General features: G+C 32.2%; 1 pseudogene; it reads right to left on the minus strand.

The window, feature by feature from the left end:
• Positions 1–211: 211 nt before the first annotated feature.
• LOC106317173 lies at positions 212–4,003 on the minus strand (annotated as a pseudogene).
• Between the last annotated feature and the right edge of the window lie 2,830 nt (positions 4,004–6,833).

A 6,833-nucleotide genomic window follows, 5' to 3' on the forward strand; every position in this document is an offset into this window, starting at 1 on the left:
TGTATTGATCGGGACCGTTAGCCTCTGTTGATGCATGAATTGGCCGATTTCCCGAAGATTTGTTGGTAGACAACATTATTTTTAGAACTTATATTGACTAATTATTATATATTGTAGGCACGCTAAACCACATAATGCAATATCTTCAAATTTGACTTCATATAATACCTTTTTTTAAAAAAATATTTTATTTCTTGTATTTGGAGTTTGTTTATTTATTTAGAACGTGTGTAACGAGGCCAGGGATATGTGTATTGATAAAATAATCTTCCCAATCAATGAATTTGGGGCTGAACCCGGGTATGTCGTTCCTCTCTTTGGCTTCATTCTTGATTCGTAATGTTTCCAGGTTTTTATCATCGAATCTACATGTAAATACAATATAATTCAAATTAATTATATTTTTAGACAGTGACTCAAGGCATGGCAAAATGAACTGGAGATCATATATATAGAAGAAACCTTTCAGTCCCTTATCTCCACCACATATCTAGTAGACATGTATTAAAAGGAAAGTAGAAAGAAATGTGGGAGATAGAGAGACATACATGCCCTTGAAGAGTAGATAAGGCTCATAAATTTTCACCAATCTCATGGCCATCTTAAATTTACGGTTGTGATGTTGATATTTATCTCCAAATTGTGATGGGAAAGTTATGCTAAGTAATCCCAAGTTATGCTAAGTAATCCCAACATCTAAAGAAAAGAAAAACAGATAAAATCAGAGATAGTGAATTTAAAGTATGAATGACACTCGTAGAGAAAAATCTATTTCACGTGCGATTTGTAAATGTACCTGCAAAGGTAGTTTAAAGCGAAGGCCCATGTAGAGACGGAACATAGCCATTGTGGATAAAAGTACTAAATCTTTTGGTACTATAGGCATACCACTGCGACCGAGCAGAGGGCTTTTCTTGAAATAACGATTCATAATATTAGCAATTTGCTTATATATTATTGGATTCCGATAAGATGAGGCGACATGGTAAACTGTATGACTTCCTGAATCATTGAAGTGTTCGGCTGCGGTCGCGATCATTGCATTTGCCACCATGTCAACGGGTATCTTGTAATGGACATACATTTCGTGTTAGAATCAAGCTAGTAAAAACAGAATCTTAATTTATCTTGTACACACAGATTTATTAATGTTCCTAGTGAACTTACTATATCACATGCTGCTTTTTGATCAATTAGAAAACACGTAAGCATTCCCTTTCCGTATGATAGAATCGCAGTGTCTAAAGTTCTTCACATATACATAACCACAAAAGAAGTTGAGTCAGAGAAAACTATATACTCGGATGAACAATAGATAGTAACATTCATATTGACAACAAGAAGTAAAAACAAATGGTGATTACTTACTTGACGCCTTCAATCCAACCGGGAAATGGGTCCGAGAAAGTGCTTGTGATCATTGTGGGGCGTATTATTACAATAGACATGTTTTCTCTATAGTGTCCAAGAAACATCTCTCCCATTACTTTGGTGAAGGCATATGTATTTGGCAATCCAAAAAGCTTTGCCCTGATAAACATTATGTGTGAACAACGTGCCTCAAGTTACTTCACAGTTTTTTTAACAATCGTACCATAGAAAATAAATTTTACTTCATAGTATTTATAATTTTGGCATATGAACACAAACCTTTTCAACCCAAGATCTCTCATAGCATGTTTAGTTTCTTCTTCTGAACAACCTTGTTCAACGAATTGTTTCGATTTCTGCTCTACCAGTTGCATTTCGATATTGATATCTACCTTGTTTTTTCTGTGAAGAGTTTCTCCCATTGCAAAAGGTATCTCTTGTATAAGTCCCGATCTTTCCCCACAAACATAAGCTAGACAAAAACAAATATGTATGAATATTATAATAAAGAGAGAAAACAAACAAACAAATATTAATTTTACACACTTTCGCTGAAAAAGAACCAGCACTTAATCCAAAACAAATAAACATGTGTTGACTAAGCTAAATTATGTATAAATTTAAACAATTTTAATTTTCAGTTAAAAGACCTTTATTTTTAACAGAAATCAAAATAACGTTTTAATGAAATAAGAACAAAAGTCACGGTAAATTTCTGAACCTCGCAATTTCACTAAGAAGCACAAAAATTTCAATGATCCATCAAAATAAAAAACTTTCAATGATCCATAAATATGTAAACTTATTTTGGTTGAAACAAATTAGATACAAATTTAATTGACATCAATTTTAACTTAAAAATCAATTATTTTAACAAGATTAGAACAACATATAAGCAAAATTTGGTTTGGGTTGAGTTGAGTTTTCCTGGTTTTCGGGTTCTGCCTCTTAAACTCTATTTGAATATTACTTAATATAGTTCTAGTTCGGATTAATAACACTTCTGATTTGATATAATTTTGAAATCATACTTATTTAAGATTCAGATTATTTTGGTTTGGGTTCATGTATTTTAGATATCATATCACAAGACAAATATGAAACTGAGTATTTATGGTACTTACTTAATTTTAAATACAATTTTTAGATATCATATCAAAATAAAAATGAAATTGAGTATTTAGAATATTAATTTCGTTTTTAAATACTTATTTTGAATACTAATTTGGATCTTCGGATCTAGTTTTTTGAATTTTGAGTTTTGGATTTGGGGAGTTCGGATTACCTATTCAGATTCAGTTGATAACACACTGGATTTAGATATGTTTTTATACCATTATACAAGATTCATTCGGGGTTTTGTATATCTTGGATTGGATACATTCTTTTTTTTGGATTCGGTTTGAAACTTGGATTCTTGGTTTTTTTCCATGCCTAGATGACATGAATTTACTTAAAATTTGTTCGGGTAAATGATTATTAAGTTAAATTTGATATCAACTGAATTTACTTATAATTTGTTCCAAGCTTCTGGCCAATAAAAGGTTTTGCATGTGTATAATATGAATTTGACAATAAAAGGTTTAAATGAGTTCAATGGAAAAAAAATTTGTTTTAATAAAAAAAAATCTCTAGGTTTTGCATGTATATGATATGAATTTGACAATAGAAGGTTTAAATGAGTTCAAGGGAAAGAAAAAATTGTTTTTTTAAAGACCTCATAACTAGTCTGAGATTTAACATATCCTTCTTTGATTCAGAAAAAAAGAGTTTAAGTGATTCACCAGTTGAGACATGGAGAAGCAATTTTGCTTTCACACACTTCTTAGCAAAGTTAAGGACATTGAGTGCTCCAAATGTGTTGATCCGAAGTGCAACATCGTATCTTTTTCACATACAAGCGAACCAAAGGCTATTAATATGGTTGTCAATAACAATTTTTATATAACAATTATGAAGCAAATGTACAACTACCTTTCGTCAAATCTCGTGGTGGCAGCTGCATGGAAAACAATGTCGATCTCTTGCATCATATCTTGTACAAGATTAGAGTCACTCACTCCCATATTGTTTAGTGATGTGTCGCCTGGAACAGGAACAACCTTTTCCGAGATTAGGGCGTTTAAAGTTTCATCACCAATATTGTTTCTTAACACCCTAAACAAATCTTTCTCGAAAACCTGTTTCAAAGTAAAAAAAGAATCAGAAAGTCATTTTCGTGTGAAATATCAAACTAAAAAATTTGGTTCATAGTTTTCGTATATATAAATACCTCACTGTGTAACCGTTATTCCGCGGATTTCTTACCAGATGCTCTTACGAGGAGGTAAAGCCTCTTCACGTTTGGTTGCAAACTCAGAACTCGCTCCACGAAAACTATGTTTAAATATTAAAACTATTCATAAACAATATATAAATTCATGAATTACATGAGTGGATTTATTATTAATAAAGTTGCTTTAATATATATATATCTTTTGATCATCGTTGCTCCAAGCCTCCAATATTTACTCAGTTGATTTCTTGCAGTACAGGAGACTAAGTACAAAGAATTACCTTTAGCGAGGAAACCAGAAGCGCCAGTGACGAGCAAGGTCTTGTTCTCAAGAAACTTAACACGATTTGATTCCATAGTTGAAACTCAAAAACCTAAGTGAAGAACAAAAGAAAAAAGTGAAGAACAAAGAATTGAACTGTTCGTCTACTGAGAATGTTTGAACCCAGCACTATAACACATGTATTTATAGGGAAATGGTGAAAATACCAGCTACTTTCCAATAATATGAAAATATTTTTAATACTCCCTCCGTTTTTTAATATAAATCGTTTTAGAGAAATTTTTATGTTCCAAATTATATGACGTTTCGGTTTTCTATGTAGAATTTATTAACACTTAATGTTATATGACCAATGATAATATACTTTTTATTTTATTATTGGTTGATTTATGATTAGGTAGATAATTAATGATATTTTTGTTTAGAAAATATAAAAAATTAATTATTTTTTAATCTATGTGCATAATTCTAAAACAATTTATATTAAAAAACGGAGGGAGTATTAAACTTTGGGTTCTTTTATAATACAAAACTGACAATAAAAAAAATCAAAAGCCCGTAAATAAAAAGTAAAATATAAACCCACATGGATCATGATTTAAAAAGATATGATATTTTCTTTTAAAATACAAACCCACATCGATTATAAAATTTACTAGAATATGGCCCGTAAGTTGCGCTAGTACGTTTCGTATTTATAATTTGATAATTATGTATATTTATCTTATATGATAAAATGCTTAAATATATTATTTATGATTTGGTGTTTGTATTATGTACCTTTATAATATTTTTATTCTTGTGCCTAGTTTGACATCATCAGTATATAATGGTTTGTGTTTCCATCAACTATTAATGAATATTAATCAATTCTTACAATATTTGGTACAAAAACTTCTTTATTTGGAAAAAAATATAGAAAACATCTTAAAAATATGAAAGAATCATTTCTAAATTTATATCGTTTAAATATGCTTTTTTAATTTTTAATAATATTATAATTCATTATTATTTATATTTTTAAGTTCTTTAATTTTAGAAAATTTTATTTATATTAAACTTAATATGTATAGAGAATTTAAACTTAATTTGTTTTTAAAGTGTTGACATATAAAATTTCAGAAAAAAATTTAATATACGTAATATTTTTTTTTGTTATCAAGATACCGACTCAATTAAGACTCTATAAACCAAACTGGAACTCGGCATCCCTATGAAGAACGAAAGACTATTGTTTTCGAGCACTGCTGATATTACGTGTATACGCACACCAATTAACCTATTGTGCACACTGCCACAATCGAATGGTATGTCGATGTAGCACTTTAGGATCAAATCCACAGAGACCAATGATTACACTTTATTTCTATAGGATCAATATCAAGCTAAAACAATATGGGGATTTTAAAGTTGATTTCATAACAAGCAAGTAAGAGATTTATTTAAGGTTTTTCAGATGATTAAGAATGCTAGCCTAGGGTGGTTTGATCGGGTGTTAAACAAGTGTGAGCCAAACAATTATTCAAGTTCAACTAAAAGTAAGTCCAGAACTCGGATCACTCAGGTTGAATCAACCCACTCTCGTGGTATTGATTCCTTTGCAAGTCGGTCTTGATGCCTAAACTCTCGTTTGGATCAAGACGCACTAGCAAGCTTTAGAGATCAAGTACGATATGTTCACAATACACCCTAATATCTACTCTCGCTGACTAGGGATGCAATGCTCATTCATAACAGATCTAGCAACCTATTACACGGTTAATGAACAGGTTAAACCTAGGATCTAACATTAAGCGGCCAGTTTAATGCAAGTATTAAGAACAGTTATGAATGAAGACAATCAATGGATCACTTATCTATGTTTAACTCACGGATCTAACACCCTAACACCCTAGACTAAGCAAGTGGATTACTCAGCCATGGACAGAGAAATCACAGAGATAACAGATGAAGAAAACATGTCTGAATTAATAATAAAAAGCAAAGAGGGTTTAGAAATCTTCTCCAAATGATGTAGAGATTCTTCTCCCTTAACAAGAGTACAACTTTTCTCTCTCCAAAATCTCTCTAAAGTGTAGGGTAGAATGTCTAGAATAATAAGAGAATATATATTGCAGGTCTCTGGCGGTTGCAGGAGAAAAAGGGGGGAGCCCTAGGTAAAATCCCGGAATATTTGGAAACTTCCTTAAAAATCTCTGCCGCTGGAGCAAGCGCTCAGGTTGCTCTGTCAGACTGCTCTGCGTGAAAAACTCCAAATTGCACTCTTTTCTGTCTCTTTTGTTCCAGCTGGTTCATCTCCCATCCAATGCAACTCCAAACCTGTAATGACTCGAAAAAGACTAGGAAGACTCGATAAAGACTTGAAAACCAATTAGAAAACATATATACAAGATGCCAAAAACACCATATATCAATTTCCCCAGACTTAGATCCTTGTTTGTCCTCAAACAATGTCAAGTATCAAGAATAGGGAGAAAAGTTTGAAAGTGTGGGAAGTCTCCTATTCTCAGCAACCATACTTTAACCACGAATCTATGAACCATATAAGCAGTAAAACTAGGACAACACACCCTTAACGGAACGGAACTCCACTGACTGCTGTTCAAAAATCGGCTCCATACTCTACATCTCAAACCTGAAAAAGCAACACTATCGAGACAAAACTCCCTACATTCATTTAAGAGTAGCGTGAGCTTCTCATCACAGGCACTATTCAGGGTAGACGGTCTAGGTGTGGAACAAGCTATTGTATGGTGGAGTTAAGAGTGTTTAGGGACTACCATTTTTTTGTAGAGGATGCATGATATCGCGCAAAACTGCAAGAGAGGACGGATCCATTGATGTCCACAGCCTCTACTCGTTTTTGCTTCCTCTGGAACGACTGCTCCGTTTTGGATCAGCCAT

Source organism: Brassica oleracea, chromosome C9 (genome assembly GCF_000695525.1).
Source record: "Brassica oleracea var. oleracea cultivar TO1000 chromosome C9, BOL, whole genome shotgun sequence".
NCBI classification, from domain to species: Eukaryota; Viridiplantae; Streptophyta; class Magnoliopsida; order Brassicales; family Brassicaceae; genus Brassica; species Brassica oleracea.